Source organism: Triturus cristatus, chromosome 5_1, assembly GCF_964204655.1.
Source record: "Triturus cristatus chromosome 5_1, aTriCri1.1, whole genome shotgun sequence".
Classification (NCBI taxonomy): domain Eukaryota; kingdom Metazoa; phylum Chordata; class Amphibia; order Caudata; family Salamandridae; genus Triturus; species Triturus cristatus.
Window position 1 is genome coordinate 166,983,572 of NC_140587.1, and position 19,499 is coordinate 167,003,070.

Sequence of the window (19,499 nt, forward strand, 5' to 3'; positions counted from 1 at the left end):
GACGCTCCAACGATTTCCTGTTGGAAGCTGTTGCTACTTACTGTGCATATACATTAATGGATTAACTGAAAAGTCGTCCGACTTTCCGTTGCACAGATCTTTTTTTGAACTTTTCACTTTTTATTTTTTTTCGTTTATTTTTAATTATTGCCCTGCCATTAATCATTACATTCAAATTTTTTTTTTTCCATTTCTTGGTTTTTTGTCTTCGAACTTTCACTGCACCTTTATATGGATTTGACATTCATGCACTTAGTTCCGTTCTATCAAACTTGAACTCTGCGTTCCCTGATTGTATCCTTATTGGCTAGTGGTCCGATCACCGGGGGGTGTAGTGAAGGCTACAATTTACATACACACATTGCTAAGTTAGCATAACCGCGTTTGAGGTTAGAAAGCCATCTTGCCGCTTCTGCTGCTTTTGCACACAATACTGCAGTTGCATGTTATTAGTTGAAAACTGCTTGCTCGACTTTTTCTTCACATGAGAACTGTCTGTTGTTCACATCCCTAGCAGTGAGCTGCGACCTTGGTCTGTACACCGTGTAAGAGAAACAGTCTGGCTCGCTAGACAATGCATGTTTTTGAGTTCAGGTTGATCGGCCCACTATTTAGCCATAACACGCACGCAGCTGCAAATACCTGAAAGTCGAGTGCTTTTAATATTGCAGGCTGCATGCTTAACACACATTCTGAAGAAGAGGTTTCCTAGGAGAAGACCACATCTGATCCTGTGATGTGAATCCACTAAGCTGATCTTTACGGTATGGGGTTCCCCATTCAAGCCTAAGAGACCTTTTATTAGTCTAATAATATTAGCTTATTAGTGAAGGGAAGGTGGTTGTACCCACTGTCATTTATAATATGATTTCTCCCTTTATTTTCTATGGTATTGTAACAATGCTGATGGTTTTGATATTAATCATTTGTCTGCTTGTGTTAGCCAAAGTACTGCATCTTAGGACACGAGGTCTATAAAATAAACTCTTTAAACTTTACCGTGCCTCCTATTACTATTGTTGTGGACTGATATGAGAATAATTACGAACAGGTATTTCTGATTCCCACCATTCCTGAGAGTACCCTAAGTCGCTTGTTCTGGGTTGTCAATTCATTGGGACCTCCGTGATGATACGGATAACGAATGGGACACTGATGCTGGCCGGATGAGGGGTTCTGGGTTCTGAGGTGAGTTTCTGGTACACCACAATTCACTGAGGTCCTGGTTTCCTGAGCATAGTTCTGTGTATTAGCAGAATCCCTGCAACAGGACTTAGTGGCATTCTAGGAGGTAAGAGAGTTGTCTATTGATGTTTTTCTTTATGACTTGGGCTGGGAAAGAGAGCAGCGTGATGGTACCATAGTTGTTGAGTACTTCAGGTTCTGGTGAGGTTTTTTTTTAAGAGGGTGTGACTTTGACGTGTTTCCAGGTATCTGGGAAGGTGACTGTCTTGAGGGAGATGTTAATGTTGAAAGATAGTGCAGCACATCTTTGTACCATAGCTACGAGAGGTTGAAATCAGGTTGTTTTAGTGAATTTAAGGGTCACTTAGACAAGAGTTGTGATTATTCCTTGGGGTGGGTAGTCATACACCATAATTAATAACCTAATGTCTGACAATTAGGCTTAGGCCTTTTAGCAGGAAGGCCTAGGTATGTGACTCCTATTTGTTCAGGAAGGACAGCAGACAGGAAGCATTTCAAAGCTTCAATAACTTGAAAAGGATCACGGTGAGGTATGCCCATTCACAGTAAAGTGTAGAGGGAGACCTGTTGAAGGGAAGCCGTTTGTTTTCTCAACTCTCTGTAGCCAGCTTTGCACCAGCCTAGTGGGAACTAGTTTAGTGCAGCTGAGGAGGAGGGCTGCTAATTTTCTGAAATACACCCCTTGCTCGAACAGCAGCAGCCTCGAGGGGCAGGAAGGTGCTATTGTCTTGGATATGCACAAGATTACTGGACTGCAGGATCATTTGTAGGAAAGCAAAAAGGATTTTCTGAAAAAGCAGGGAGGGTTTCCCCCTGGAAGATTTTTTCTCATTGGTTAGAGAGTGTTCAGGTGTTAGCGCACCCACTGGCTATTATTTCCTACAAAAGTAGGAACTCGCCCATAGCTTTTTTGAACACTCTCTTGACTTGTGGGAGAACAGAAGATGACCTGACTTGACTTGCTGACCATGACTTGTATCTAGACTTGAAGGGCTGGACCTGCTCCCACATGTACCTAGGACTGAGAAGTGGACTCCATTGGTCAGTTGGCTGAACTCTGATGCTAAAGGTATACAACGAGTTGTAGGAGGACCAGGACCGGACTCTGCTGGTGTCTTTTGCTGGGGCCCCTAAGTGCTGTCCATAGGGTACTGAGTGCCATTGAAGTCATGTAGAGGAGCTGCGCCTGAAAGTCTGAAATGTTGATTACATTATTTTTGGACTTCCTGACCTCTGGAGCATCAGCAGAATCTTGCATACACAGTGTCCGACTTTGAGAGTACTTCATAGGATTTATCTTTAAGCTTGACCCACAGAAGGATTTTGAGCTCGCTTAAAACAACAAAGTTCAAAGTAACAAATTTGGACGGGGTGAATTTGTGAAAAGAATCCACCCAGCGATTGGTCTCGAAATATGAATTTCTACTAGAGCATTTGCCATCAAAATCAATGGCTTCTGTGTGACCTAGTCCAACAGCTATCCAGATTAAAGGGGACTTCATCGGATATAACCTCAAACCTTGTTCTGCTGGAGGATTTCGACTTTTATTTTACTGACTAAGTCAGTAGATAATATCCATTGTGGTCAGTCTGAAATTGCACTTAGGTCTCAGTCAGCTGCCCATAGTGACTACTGACTGCCATTTTATTTTTTCTGGACATTTTGTATTAAATCTTTAAAAAATCAAATCTACAGTTCCCCTTATCGAATTATTGTCTTTTTTCTCATTACATATTACTCTATTGTTAGAACATATGTTGTGTTTTGACTTCTTAACTGTTTTGTTGCAACTAAATCTTTACACATTTTCATACATTAAACCTGTCTGCTCTGTGCCCAGCTACCAGGAGGTTGAGAGCTGGTTTAAATTATTTAAATTGTGTTTGACCCTGACATGTTTGTGGTATTATTCCTTGAGGTGAACCACCATCCACGCTGATTAACAACACACTTTATTACAGTCAATTACTATGACAGCAGTGACACATATGTCATAATTCAATATCGTCAAACCAGATGCCTATCCAACCCATTTCTAGGTAATTTCAACACACTAAAACATTTATTAAAATAATCAGAAAACAATTTCTATTAACACAAGCATCAGCTCAAACTACAGATAAAATTCTATTAATGCCAAAAAAGTTCTTTCTTATGTCATAAAATTCTACTCTTATTCCTAATTAATACCATTCTCACAAACGTCTAAACTTAGCCTTACTAGCAACTCATACCTCTAATGTATCCTGCATGAACTACTATTTACTCACTTTAATGACTCAGAATTTCTAAATACCTAATGCTTCCTCCTATACAGCACAAAGCTATATGAATATTATTGCATAAAGTATAATACGCTAGGTATCTCCTCAGTACCAACTTATCCTTTGTTTGCATTACCCTTTGTCTCACCACTTACGTGAGCACTTGAATCAGCACCATATGAATCACTCCATGTATGTGAACTAACATGACAAACTGCTTGACACAGGGCATCAACTAAAGTATTACATCATTTCATACACAGAAGTATTTTACCCATCACTCCTTTTAATAACATCACAAACTAATATTCATTTTGTTCACTTTATTCAAAATCCCTACAAAAACTGTTTGCAGACAAGCAATTAACCTTAGCACCATTAGCGTTAAAGTTTCAAAAGATACACTCAAAATGCCAATATGGCAAGATTGCTCCAACTTTGAGTACAGCATCAGGGACCATATTAACACATTACTGTACAGCTACACTAACTATTAGGCTAACCCTGATATCAACAATCAGATAAATACTAGTTTTATCACAATGTGTTGTATACCATTGTCTAACATTTAAATTTAAGACTCAAGGAGCCACCCTAGATGGAACAGCTAAAAGCCACATTTCCATCGCACAATTATTAACAGGATGATTTTATGTTTGTGCAAACCATTTAGATTGAAAATTAACATGGTTACATGGTTGCACTAGTTATATTTTAATTTGTTTTATATATAAACTTATATAATTTTTTCTAATAATGCAAAGTAAATGGCTTGATTTGTTCTTTATACATTACAATACTTTACTCAAAACAAATACTGCCAAGGACAGACCAATTGGCTTTGCTAGTGCTTGCTTATTGAAATCCAGGATCATTCTACTGTCTTAGGTTATTAGTTATATATTAGTGAGGCATGTCTGATCACTGCTTGTCCAGCGCAAGCACACTTTGCCTTCGTTTAAAGATTTACGTATTTCCTGCCAGCTGTATTATAGCAACTCTCTGTACCTTGAATTTAATCAATATTTACTTTCCAGTCTACAGATTATTCAGAACCCCCAACTCATCTTGAGTCTGTGTTGCCAAACTGTGATATTCACTTACATGACCAAGCTGTATTGCCTTTCAATACGTAACCATATTATTTTCAAACCAACCAGCCCTGTGTAGTCTATGGCCCGTAGAATTTTCACAACAATATAAGTGGCAAATCCTTCTTGGTTGTGGACAATCCCTGAAATCTCCTACTATTCTCACTACACTCAAAGTAACTATTGAGTTTTCCAAAAATACTTGAAACCATATTTCTTTAATTTCTCTGTTTAGGCTTTATTTCTTGTGTTCTGTTTAGCCTTGGTTACCAGAGGCTTACTTATTGTCTCTACTCAGGCATCTCATTTCCATTCTCGGTTCCAAGATCCTATTGGGTAACTGTGTGTTTCCACATTCACAATGAAACAATTACATACTCTATCTAGTCTCCTAGAACTGCATAGCATCCACAAAGAACTCCTTCTAAAAAGGATTTTTCAAACCACAGGACCAGTCCGACCCTTTAGCTAATTGTTTATTACTTCTACTTCCTCATCCTTGTTAGTAATCTGAGCAAAGACTCACTGGGCAGTGAAGTACACATTGCCTGTCTCAGAGTGGCTGAACTCATATCTCAACGCCCTATAAAACTCTAATTGAGAAGTTACTCATTGCCATTTCTGCTTACTCCATTTCAGTAGCTACCACTCACTATTGCTGAAAACCAGCAGTCTCATTGGGATGAATTCAACACCAAAATCTAGGATCAAGTTCAAAGTTCCATTTTTGGCCAGTGCCCCATCATGCAACCCAGTCTGACCCCAAACATAGCATGAGAAATAATTAAAGTTTGGCCATAACCTCAGAGAGCTCCCGTCTCTGGATGGAAAAAGGAAAAAAAGAGTAGTCCGGGATTCCAGCTTCTTTCATGACACTTATGCTGGATGTGAATGCACATCAATCTCAGAAAAGTTAAAGCAATGTACTACCTCGCAGGTGGGGCTAACTCCATTAGAAAAAACTGGGTAGAACAGGACTGAGAGAAAAAAATATTACATGTAAACTATAGGGACAATAATGTTTTTCAATTCAAGGATATTGCACCTTGGGTTCTCAATTTCAAAATGTTGATTGCTTCATGCCTTCATCAGTTGCTAAACAATCTGCTAGATTGATCAGGACAAGGGAATTTAGTTATTCCCGACAAATAATACAGTTCTTGTATAGGCTATACTAATCCAGCCACAAGCTTTTCATTTAATCTGTATAACCTGGCTGACAAAGGAAAGATGTTCATGCAAATGTATCCTACCTCTTGGAATCCAAGCTGGTCTTTAGGCTTTAAATGAGCCATCATCTGGACTTTCTGGCCAGCTCGGTATTCTGAACACTGAGTCATGCCCAGAAATGATGTGCTTCATTTATTTATTTATTTATTTTAAATATAAATCATTGGCGAGACAATAACACAAAGGTGGGTGTGGTAAATGTCGCACAAGCATAATTTCCCACACCCCTAACCTGCCAACCCAGTCGTTTCACCTTGCCTAGGGGAGCTATCCACTTCCCTGGAAACGGGCCACAAATCCCCAGTGAGAGGCGAGTGAGGAATCACTTTCGCCAGCAGTCTAGCTTCTCAGGCAAGGGCTTCATGAACTGGTCTAGCAAGTAATAACTTCTCAGGGTAGAATTTTAACTCATCATTTTTCACTCATGTTGGAACTCTGCAACTTATGCAAAACTGTACTGACCCTGCTCCTCATGAGAACAGTTCAGCCGAACCACCAGGCAAAGCATCTTACAGAAGGAAACATGAGCAACCCTACACTTCTTCCGGCCTCATCAATGAGGAACAGCTTGGATGGAGCCCTTGGCCACTTATGATACATACAATATACAAATGATAATGAAAGGAATACTTGCAAATCGTCTAACCGCAGACAATCACTTGGAGCAGCTTTCCAACTCATCATTTTTCCCACTGCAGCACTCTAGACAGAGGCCTGCCTCATGCAATTCAGTACCGACCCTGCTCCTCAATGGAACTGCCCATTGTAAATGGTGTGCCTGTGCCTTTGTTTAAAGAATATCTCTGCAATTGACTCCTTGTTCATCATCAGCTTCTTTTATGAAAGCTATTGCTGTTAGTCCTTCCATCTCTGCTCAACAAAGCACTCATTCTATCAACAATGACCAGAAAGATACTTCAATGCACCTCGATGGTGGTGCATTCATGTAAGACACCAGTAGCAAATTAACAGACCACAAATGTGAAACCATGCCATGGATTGTGCATGCGATGTCCACTTACTTCTCAACTGCAGAATCTAACTCATTTGGAAAAATGTAGGCCAGAGAAGGAATGGTGCTTTATCCTTTTTAAGTAGCTCACTTAAAGGCATGATGCATAATTGTAATCTGTCATTACCCTGAATATGGTGTTGGTCTGATCTTTATCGATCTTTAAGACCGAAAGGTCTCTTTGCAGCATATTTGCTGTAGATCACATGCTTTGCACACTCTTGCCTTCTACTTTTGGCCACGGACATTGCAAATTATTATTCTGGGTACTTGGTATTTTAGTTTCAAGATGACTCAGGGTCCTTCCCCCTAAATTCCCACTGCTCTAGGACATAGACTTCACCCAAAATAATTTCTGCCTTTGGGTTTGGCGTAATTTTCAGAGTTCCAGGACTGATCTGTAAAGATTCAAGATCTGAAATGCCTATTTAAATTCTAAATGAAGGTACTTGGCACTTACATGTGAAGCGCACAAGAACTATGGAATACAATATGATACATGAATGTCACTTTTCTTGTCATATTTCCAATCAACACAACAATTCTGTCATGTTTAACCCCTTGTGTGCCCATGACGAGCTGGACTCGTCATGGGCCGCGGTTGCGCTGTGCCCATGACGAGTCCAGCTCGTCATGAACCCCGCCCGCTAATGCAACGGCCGGCACAGGGCGGGGAAAGGGCGTGGCACACAAGGGGTTAATTTAGCATGCATGTTCAAACTGTTTACAATGTGCAAACTTCCAAAAAAGGAAAGGTTGAATATATACGACTGCTATCTTTGGTGCTGACCTCCCACTTGAAGACAAAATAAGGGATTTACACACAAATTAATAACTCACAATAGTATATAATTTAGCTTTCTACTCCACATTTCTATACAACACATTTGAGCTGTCATCAATGATGTCATGAGTGATGTCATGTTTGAGGTCCTAAGCAGTGCATGGCCGGGCACAAGTTATAGTTAGCACTGATAAATATATTTGTTCAATTTCTGTGTCTTTTGAGTTTAAAATATTACTTTCTGACTGAAAGTTTCACCTAACTATAAAGTTACTTTAACCTCTGTTTTTTGTGTGAATTTGTGAGGTTTTTTAATGTAAAAATAATATTATTATTATTTCTAACTATAACTTTAACTTATCCTATAAGTTTTTTCAGTAAATTTCTAGGTTTTTATTAAGATAAAGTAATATTTTATTATCTTTCATAACACCAACCCATGTGGCATGTGCCTAACTCCCCGCGACCAGCCAACCCCACACTCCACACAGCCTTGTGGTATGCGCAGCACGCATTTAGTCTTGCAGATCCTGAATTTACTCAGGCAATGCCCTGCTTGCAACCCCCACAAGCAGCGAACACCCCACAGTACACAGCTCTCTTGCATGCTAAGCATGCGGTTGGTTCCTTCGGCCACCCCACAACAAATATGAAAAATAAACATGAAAAATATTTGCTGCTGCCCCTGCCTCTGCTAGGGACATCACAATATATTATGTTAGAATGCCCCAGGGCATTATGGGGCACACCAAAGATTAATAAATGAGTGGCTCCTGCTGCTCTTTTTTTATTCATTTTTATTTATAATTGTGGTAAGGGGAGCATGTGTCCTTCTCCCCAAACCATTGATCTCCCCGGGGACCCCATCCCTTTGGGCAAATAATTTTTTCATGAGGGGGGCATGCAGCCTCCTCCACTAGCTTCAAAAGGCTCCGGTCCCCATCCCCCAAGGCCAACATTTGTTTAAAGGAGAGGGCAAGGAAACCCTTTCCTAGAGGTGTACTCTCTGGACATAGAGATTCAGTCAGGCTCCAGGGGATGGGATCTCCGAAGCCATAATCGGCTTGAGTAGGGGGTCCATGCCTCCTCCTCTTTCCTAAGTATTGCCGGGCAACCAAAGAATGGAGTTTACGGGGTTGTAACCGACTCGAGAGGGGAGTGCAAACCCCTTTCATAACTATCCTGGGCCCCAAGGCATGAGGTCCTCGACCTGTAATCGGCTCGTGGAGGGGGGCCCTCAAGAAATTCACCAGGCCCCAGGGGATGGGATCCCAGGGGGGGGGCAAATTGACTTAGGGAGGGGGGCCCCATGCACATGAACTCGACCATCAAGATATACCAATATTTTCAAACCCTGATTTTCTAAATCTATTAAATGGATTTACACCAGATCTAATAAATCATGCTTTCTGGACCAAGATCTAGCTTTCTGCTAAACGTGGTGTTATTCCGTTCAGCTGTTTTTGCACTAGTGCATTCCCAAATATTCAATGTAAAATGCAGGAAGATTTTGCATTTTGGGTGACCAGCCTCCTTTTTCTTGGACCCTGAAACTTTCATGGACAGAGCTGATAAAAAAACAGCACTTTTTTGACGGTTTTGTGAAGATTTTTTAAATGGCGCAAACATTATTAGCAAACTAAAAAAGGCATTTTATATATATATAAAATGTTTTTTTTAGTTTGTGTGTGTGTGTGTGTGTGTGTATATATATATATATATATATATATATATATATATATACACACACAAGCACCTCCATCGACGGGCACCCCCAATCCTGCAGGGTGGCTTCAGCTGAGTAACGGGACAGAGCTTCCGTTACATATTCCATACACAAAGAAGCGCCAAATCCAATTCTGGAAACAGACCAAGTGTTACATTCATAGTACAGAAGACACCACATTTTTCTTCCTGACGCGTTTCGGCTTCTCAATTAAGCCTTGATCACAGTTGAGCAGGTGAAATTGTACGATAATCATTTGCTTCTAAATCCCAACACACGTGATAAAGTAGCATGTCATAGTACAATACCCAGAGTGCACCTGGACTGGAGTCATATTTTCTCTTTTGACTGTAGAGCCTTATAATCATGCTATAATAGTGTTACTGCCACACAGTTACATTCAAAGTATAAAGTTCAAGTGCAAAATCATTCCAAATGAAAATTAGTCACGCGCATTTAAAATGAATCTTAAAATCTTCTCTCTTCTTTGTATTGCCATATTAAATTCAATGTCTTTTGAAACTCTGGGTGTCCAGAATCATAGAGACGAGGTGAATGCCTCTCTCCTCTCCCTTCTTCTACTCTGTGCTCTGATATCTCAGGTAAATCCTTATAACAGGCCGGAGTGTAAGCGGGTCATGCCCCCCAACCAAATACAAAGACAAGCTCTATTGATGGGAGCCCCAAACAATTTAGTGCAGCTTCCGCTGTTTGACGTAGACATGAATACAGATTTACTATTTGCCTCTCTTTACCTATACCCATCCCCAAACCCCAAAATTACCCTTACCTCTCTTTACCTCTACCTATCCATGAAACTTAAAATTACCTGTATCTCTCTTTACATCTATTCTCCCTCAAACCATAAAATCTCACTTAAGTGACTACGTTTCCCCACCCTAAACTTCTCTTTACCTCCATTTACCTCTATCCACCCCTGCACCCTAAAATTACCCTTACCTGTCATTACCTCTACCCACTCCTAAACCTTAAAATCACCCTTACCTCCCTATACTTCTACCCACTGCATAAACCTATAATTACCCTTAACACTCTTTACCTCTATCCACACCTGAAACCCTTCTTTTTTTTAATAACAGGAATATTTTCTTATCTAAAACATACAAACATCATATCTGCTTGATAAAGTACTTTGTGGTGAACCTATAAATACTTACCTGTGTAGTACTTACCTGCGCAGTAAAGACTGCTGGTAAAAGTTCAATGGTAAAGGCTGCTGCCATAGGCCGTACAAGAGACATCCCCCATCCCCCATACAGAAAGGGCTCCAATTCCTTCCCCTCGGCAACACATCTGCATCGCTGATCATAGCTTTGTACTTTGAATACTTACACATATATCCACAAATCGCTGCTAGAAGAATAGCCAGGGCACCCAGAAGAATATGACCATAATCTGTCCACAGGTGACACGCCGGGGAGGCTAGAAAGAAAGTTAAGCATTATTCACGACAATCATTTGAGGACAATTGCATTAATATTAATTGACCAGAGTGCATATCAAGATGGTAGATAAAATGCCTGCTCTACGGGGTATCAAACACAGATGAAGCTGTTAGAGGGGGCTCAAACAATGTAGCAGACTGGTAAGGGTGGGGTCACTGAAGATCCTTTTATGACTACACACATAAATTGTGGTGACAATATTTTGCCATCACATGCATTATATTTTCTGCAACAGTAGTGTGAAAGATGCTGCAGTCTGCAATAGATTATATATGTGAGAAGTGACATGCAAAGGAAGCAGGAATCTGACAATCAGCACAAAAGATGATAGTTTGTGTTATGATGCATTATGGTATTTTATATTATTATATTAAATTGATTATGAACACTAACCAATGATGTGACTGCTACCTTATTCAATATTGAAGGGGTGGGATCCCGCTTGTGAATCCAACCTAACAGGCTACAAATACATGGATAGAGGCGTGAGAGAGACAGCTGACCCTCATCCCTGGCACTGTAGAGGTCTGCTTTTATTCCAGTCTCCCTCCCATGCAGACTTTTCTGACTTCAAAACTGCTTAATACATATGGCCTACCATCGGTCAATAGAGACTGAAACTACTAGTCATGGAGAGGCGTCGCGGCGAAGCTGATACAGGTATACTATACTAAGAGACCTAAACCACAATCTCTCGGGCACGGATAACCAGTGCAAAACAAGGAGACCTGGGACAATGAGGCCCATGGCTTCAGATTTTATAGGGCGCATCCAGCCACAAAATGTGTAGATGGGAACAAATCGGTAGGCCTGTGCTTAGTTTGTGAAGTTTTGCTACACGGAACTCTGCGAAGTTACAATAAAAAAACGCCAAGTTCCGCGAGTGGCGGAGTGCAATGCGAACTGCAGTTTGTGCTGGTATTCCTGCCGCTCGGGTAGAAATTCTACCCGAGTGGCAGCACGCACCCCTAAACTTACCATTCGCGATCTTACTGTTCACGATCGCAAAAGGTGAAAAAACTCCGCTGCACATTGCGAAGCGGAGTGTTCTGCACTCCGCAAGATGCGCGGAGTGCGGAGTGCAGAAAACTCCACAAACGGAGCGAAGTTCACCGCCCAGGCCTACAAATTGGTACTATAGAACCGAAAATATAAGATTTTAAACTCTGTAGTTTTTCTATCAGGAACAAAGGTGGCCTTAAATAGACCATGTTTACACCCCGATTTCTGAATAAAAGCACTGCCTTTCCGGATGTTTTTTTTGTGAAGGATTCCTAGGTATGGAGAAATCCTTTGCACCGGCTGTCATGAGCGAATCAACTATTTATCACATCAGCTAGTATACAGAGTACAAACACGGAATGGGCGTCCATAATCAAAACACCGCTTTTTCCTTTTATAAGTAGTCCTCGGGTCGGACCAGCTATGAGGACCAGCCAGCTGAGGGCAATAAAGGAGGTGAACATCCTGTGACCATAAAGTCTGTCTCCTGCATATATTTGCACTAGGGCCCAGATCTACAAGGTTTGGATTCATAACACACGGGTTCAGGGACTTAGTTCAGGGCACCATCACTAAATAAGGAAGGCCAGGCTTTTGTTGCCCCACACAACCTACTGAGCACTTCTGAAGGCTCTGTGTCAGTGCTTTCTACGGTAGGCACTTTCAAAAAAAGAGAGGAACCCTTGGACACTCAAAGGACTCGGGTTAAGACAAAAGGTTAAAAATTGCGTCCTCTGGGATTATTTTTAGTATATTGTTTCGTTCACACCTTCTTTCATATGCCAAACCCCGACTTCATACACACACTCATCATTCATAAATGTCACCGCTCAACTGGTGGCTACAATGTATTGCCACAAACACCTATTGTTCATAAGGTAATGATTGTAATTTATTAAAACCATTTATTATTTTATACAAGATTCAAAAGAAAAAAGGAATTTGTTTCATGTTAAAGCCATTTTTGTCCATAGAATTGGGAACGCCGGATTCTTGCTCTATCCAGTTATCTACAAGAACCCACTCAGGTCTGCAGGATCTTTTTATTTGCCAAATAGCGTAGAGGGAAGAAACACAATTATCAAATCGTATTTACCGCAATTTGACATTTCAGAAATAAAACTCATAATCTTGGAGGTTGACCTTTTATTATCAGCAAAAACATCTGAATACATAGGCACCTCAATACAAGGCACAAAAGATAAATGGGGACTAACACAAATGCTACTCTACGAAGTATCCGCATACGACTAAAGATAAACAGGATTACAGCTTCCAAAAGCATCAAGTACCCTACGGCAATCGTGATGTCAAAATTTAAAGTCATGAATCAAATCATTTCTGTCCCTACTCTATTCTAAGGTGACATCCCTACACAACATTCCCTTCCAGGTGAGAATCGCATAAAAGGTGTCAGCAGTGAAACTTCCTAAGAAGTCTTCACTATATGAGAGCTCGATCTATAGTGCTCCCTTCAGTCCCTCTCCTAAGTCTCGTCTGCTCAACCCACGGGCTCTGTCCCTAATACGAAACCCCAAAAAGCTGTACACGCCCTTCAACACACCCCTTCAGGCAGATTCTTCCTCCAGTAGGTTTCCATTAAGATCCTTTCATCTTCCTTTTCATAAATTCGACCTTGGGTCCCAGGCCTCATCTGTACCAGGAGTTGCAACTTCACATTCCAATTCACTCCCTTCCTGTCTACTCCTTCTGTCTCCATTCAATTTGAACAAAGACTTATTCTAACTAACGAGCTACATGGCCTTGTACCTGCAGCCAAATGATGAACGGAAAAACCCTAATATCATGAAGTTTCACAATTCACTGCAATTTAAGCTTTGCTAAAATCCTGTCTGCCTAATAAAACATGGCTAAAATAAAAACGAAGGCCTTCACTTTACATACATAATTAGGCCTCAAACTAAACATACTACAATTACTAATTCAATTTATTCATCTCATACTTGTAAGAGAACTACCTCCTTCATTCTTCTAACATGACCTAATGTCTCTTAATGCATGACATTACTACAAACTAAACATTACACATACACAAATGCATTTCTTAATAACTGGTGGCCTTTTCTCTTCTCTCGAGGCCTGTTCACATTTCTACTTTTCTATTTCAACTAATATATTTCTATTACTCTTTAAACATTCTTATTTTATATGCGGGTGCTGACTAACAATGAATATGGTGCACCCCTACAAATTTTTGCATTAGCAACGCTCTATCAGTTCCCCCCTTTAATGACAACTTGTCATCACACAAATCCATTTATACAGAAGTGGTAACCATCCTATTCTGTCGGAAACGCTCCATTCTTTTTAGGTCCTGATATTGATTATCTTGCATATGCGCCATTCGTCTTTCATATCCCCTGAGAATCCTCTCAGCTCTGTTTCCTCTGTACCACTTGTACGCTCTTACAAGTCCCCACAAACAGATCACACAAATCACCACAATCAAGATTGGTTTCAGCACATATCCGAAAACTCCTTTCCCCAAATCTGCAAACCAATTTCCCACATGTCCAAATCCTTTTCCAATCTTTTCCCACACATTCTCTTCTGCCAACATTGCAGCCTCTTCGTGAAGCGTGGTAATGTTGAGTATATATTTCCTCAGCTCCTTGCTGTTGTCTGGAATATACGTGCAACATTCTTGAACCTTCAACAATTTACAGACTCCGCCCTCTTTTGCCAATAATACGTCTAATGCAAGACGATTTTGTAAAACCATTGTCCTGATCGATAACATTTCTCCATCTACCAACAACAATGACTTTGCCGTATTCATTGACAACTCATCGACCACAGTTGCTAGCTTTCGTATTTTCACATCATTCAAAACCACACCCAGACCGGGTATCATTGCTCCAAAGATATCACCAATCACAACTCCTGCACTTACATCTCTCCGTGCTCTAGAATGGTGTCCTGTTTCTAGCAGAGCCAAATCCTCGGCATGGTATATCTTCGGGAAAATAACAGCCAAATAACAAGTCCCGTACCACTGCTCAGGCAACCTCATGTATGCATTCCTTCCACACACATAATACACTGTCGGGATGACTTGTATCTGACCCTGCAAGAAGTTCCTAGCTGAATCTTCCATAGTAAAGGTATGAGCACATGTGCTATGTCCAACCCAGATTTTGTCCTTGTCCGACTGCGGACGAGCAACACACAAATTTCCCTTTTGTACTTGATCTAAAGCTATGGGTCCATAACTTCCCCTTGACTTATGTAGTTTCTCTTCATCTGTCCAATCTGTTGACTTCTTTCCCCCATCCTTATCTTGGGTTAATTTTCTATATCTGTCTTCAACTTGGCCAATGAATTTCTTTTCAGTGCCTGATAATGAACATATCAAGTTATGTCTATGTGCATAAGCAGTATCCAAACTTGTAGTCAGTATGAAATAAGTCCGAAGTCTTTCTTCTGACTTATAATAATCATACTTATTCAAATGCTTAAACGCTGGTACGTCAGGAAGTACTGTGTCATAATTAGAGAAATAATACTCGAACTGTTTCCTTTCGTAAAACAGACTAAGCAATAAACTGCAAGAAATCCCATATGTAAATGGAAGGTGATGGTATCTAATACCCTCATCTACAGAAGCAGGCAACTGCATGCACACATAGCAATCTTTCGCATCCATCGCATCAACGTACTCATACAACAATTTTGCATACGCATTAAGTTTGAAATCACCTCTCGACAAATCTATGTGAAACATACGACTTTCTTCTAGCATCATCGCCCTTTTATCTCCTGAAATATCCTTCTTCGTACTGGGAGTGACAGATGTAGGTGTTCCCAGCATCTTACCCACCTGCCTGTGGGCCACTGCATAAGAAGTTACGACTACTGCGAATATAACAGCTATAACTACTCCTAAAAGTGTACCTATCACTGTCTTCGCCCTACGGTGTGAATTTCTAGCCTCCGCCATCTTTCCTCCGTGCTCAGAATCCAGTTCAATAACAATGGGCGAGAGTCTCTTCCTCATTCAGGCTGGTATCTCAATGCAACAATTATCTTCTGTAGCTAATGTTCTCTTCTGGCGTTTCAGTTCTCCACTTTATTTCTGATCAGCAAAGGCTTCCTTCCACTTTTCAATACCTCCAACTGAGATGTCACAACATTTTTCTTCTTCCACTCGGGCCTAGGTTATCTTCTTTTCGCTCTTATACAACAAAGTTCATCGCTAATCCAAAATAACTGCCGGTCCCAACAACTCTAGGACCCCTTGCAAAATTTCAAGTTTAAGAGTTTTCAGTTCTTGGGGAGAAGGTACAACAGCAAAGGTCGGGAAAGCCAATGTATCCAAGATAAGACCACGAATGTTACTCAGGAGCGGCGGATCTGGAATATGGAGAGTCAATATTCCCTCGATCTCCAATCCACTGGAACCTGGGCCAACTCTTCTTCCTGCTGTACTTGGTTTAACGGATTAAAAGGACACTCGCGTCTCCAGTGTCCAATCTGGTGGCAAAGATGACAAGCTGTGGTCTTTTTCAACACTGCCACATCTATTCCGGTCCTAGGATCTACTCCTCTCGGCCTCCCCTGTCCTTGAGCATTCTGTGCTCCTCCTTGATAATTTCCCTGCCTCCTTCCCAACGTTCCTCCGGTAGACTGTCCCTGAACCGCGGTCTGCATCTGTACTAATAGCAGATTATCTTTCAATTTCCTGTGCTTAGACTCAATCTCATCGCTACAATATCTAGCATATCGGAGAATCTCATCCACAGGCTTATTCTGCCAACAAATCAAATGTTGCTGTATCATTAGACTAACCTCTGGCCTCAATCCCAACACAAATTTGGACACAAACTGTCCCATATCTTTGGTATCCAACGCCTCCAAACCACTGTACTGTTTAAAAGCCTGCAAAAGCCTCTCGTAAAATTCATGCACTGTCTCCTTAGGCTCTTGTACTGTCCTATCTATCTTCACCCAATCGGTGTCTTGAGGTGAGACCTTCGACTTCAACCAAGTGATTACCTGTTCGAACTTTTTCATCACTATCGGCGACGGGCCATGTGTAATCAAGTCCCTGTCAGGCTCTGAGGCCGGCCATTCAATCGCAACTTTACATGCCGACCACAGATCCCCCGGGATCACTATGTCAAACAAAGTGTTCAAATCAATCCACAGTACTTTCGAAATTTTGACAAAGCGATCAACTCGCTTGTACCACTCCACAGGCTTTTCCCTTAATCGGGGAAAATCATTTGTGAAGGCAGCCAAGTCCCCTCTAGTCCAGGGTACATGAACGTACCCTCCATTCTGTACCTCCCTTAAAGGGAAATTCCCTATCTCCGTCGTGCCTCCACCCGGAGGTGGCGTCTCTCCCACTACTCCTCTAGAGCTTTTCTTCTTGGACCATCTTTCTTCCCATTTATCGAGCATGATCCATGCCCGCATTGCTATAATCAGATCCTTGACATGGGTCCTCAATCCCATGATTCTCTTCTCTTCCAATTCCTGATCACTATACTGTAGCCGGTGATTTCCTTGCAACGCTCTAGTTTTCGACAAATCCACCCCATATCTCTTTGCCAGCTCTGACAATTTCTCATGAGCCGTGCGTGCTTTACGAGTCACATCTTTCGCTAAAAAGAGTAACTCATCTTGTTCGTACGTTAGTATTCTTTCTAGGGGTAGATTTCCACTTATTATCTCATCCAATTCTGCCTTTAGTCTTACGACATCCAACATTTTCCCTCTCAAAGCTCCCCTCAGAACTTCTCGACAGGCTGTACCATCCCTGTCATCGTACTCACATTTTCTTTCATGTGGCCTACCCTCTCCTGACCTGCCCATGGGAACAGAACGATTTACAATCGTCCCTCGTTCCCTCTCTGCGTCTAACACACCTTGACTTTGGGTTCTCACCGGTGGTGTCCACATTCTCAAATCTGATCTTGACTCAACTAAAGACCTCGGTCTAGTAGGTCTCGATTCTCCCTGTCCTCCTGAGGAGTCAGCTGTGGCTGGCATCGGCGTACTCCATTCTATAGGCTTCGGAGTCCGCTCCATTCTCCTCACCGAGCCACTTTCCTCAACTCCATTTCTCGTCCTGACCTCTGATTGTTCTAAACTTCCTGCCGTCTCTGGCTCAAGCTCGTACATCGACTCAATAGGTCCGATGATAACTGGTATTTTCAACGCATCTGGTAACCTCACTCCTCTCTCCACCTCTGAGCTGCCTAAAGACTTATACCTGGTATTCTCGGTTCCTATCGAGATCTTTCCTTCTACTCTTACTTCTGATCGGGGTACTGCTCCCTTACTCTCTTCTTCTTTTGTCTCATTACCTTCTGAGGCATCTGGATTGTATGGAGGTGGTCTCTCGGATAGCAACCTTTCTACCAGGCTGTCATCCGTGTCACTGTCTTCCTCCCCATCTACTGCCTTTTCCTTTGATTTTCCTGTCGTCTCCAATAAGGGATATAATTTATGTCCCTCTATTGCCTGCACTCTCCATATTTTCTCCGCTGCATCCCATCAAGCATCTTGGAAAGCCTGGACCGACCTTTTCACCCTTTCCTGATTTCTGCCTCTCTCCTTATCATGCGCTGCTCTAATCCACGCATGTAGTGCTTCAAATTGTGTGGGCCTCGGCATAGGTCGTAAAGCTGCCATTACAGTCTTCAGCTGATACAACACCGCTAATCTGAATGACCCATACCTTGGGAACGCTAACTCTCCTTCACCTTGAGTCATTTTATGCCAATTCTCAAGCCAAACTATGGTATGCAACCCTACATTTCTTGCCATGTAGTGTGCTGGCGTGTCCTCAGGAGGGGCTTCCGCACCCTCTCGAGTAACCACATGTTCATCCCCTCGACACAATTCTCGGAAAACTTTAAAACATTTCATAATGACCAAGTGCTAAACGCATACAATCTCTGTTTACTCCCTGGTAACTGTCCACCAATGCCAGCGCGAACTACACCAACCAGCCTATCGCAGCGCGACACCTTCTGACATCACTTTTCCTCCACTCGCAGCAGTTCCCCTCCTTCACACCACTCGTCTCACCCTTGCATTCGTCCCATTCACACACTGAAATAACCGTTTGTCCCAAACAAGTTACTCCTCTGGCTGTCCGTCCACAGCCTCTGACTGTCCGTCCACAGTCTCTCGAAATTGTCGACCTCGGTTGGTTACTATCTGTCCCTGCCGGGCAGACAGATCGCCTCTGATAGGTTACAAATACTCAATTCCACATACAACAACCCACGACCAGCGTCAGGTTGACACACACTCATACATTCGCTCCCCCTATCTCGGTCCAGGTGATCGATGGTACCTCACGATCGCCTTCAGGTGGTCAACAAAATCTACCACGGGTGTCTTCTACACCCTCTCGCTTAGGCTTCTCATCGCCTAAGACTTTCCCGGGCTGCGCGCACTCACAGCCTGATCTCACAACATTCACACTAACACCGCAAGACATCTCACACAATACAACACCGCAATCTACAACATCGTATCTTGTTCATACTCACTCTTCGAGCTTGTGCTTGCTGCCGCACTGCTACTCGCCATCTATGTCCGTCCGCCAGGCCATCTGCCGTTCGCCCTCCGATGATTCAACCTCACTTATCATTTATGGGCCTCAAGGATCTCTTATCCTAATCTCAATCTTCCCTCGCTATCAGAAATAAACCATCCGTGTCTGCTACCAACTGGGAAT

The 19,499-nt window shown here is 42.0% G+C and overlaps 1 pseudogene across 1 annotated transcript in view; it reads right to left on the reverse strand.

The window, feature by feature from the left end:
* LOC146830540 (E3 ubiquitin-protein ligase TRIM39-like) overlaps positions 1–19,499 on the reverse strand; it is a 322,696-nt pseudogene that overhangs the window by 66,997 nt on the left and 236,200 nt on the right. The window contains exon 7 of the transcript XR_014961441.1: positions 10,668–10,757. The product of XR_014961441.1 is annotated as an E3 ubiquitin-protein ligase TRIM39-like (transcript). The remainder of the gene's footprint in view (positions 1–10,667; positions 10,758–19,499) is intronic.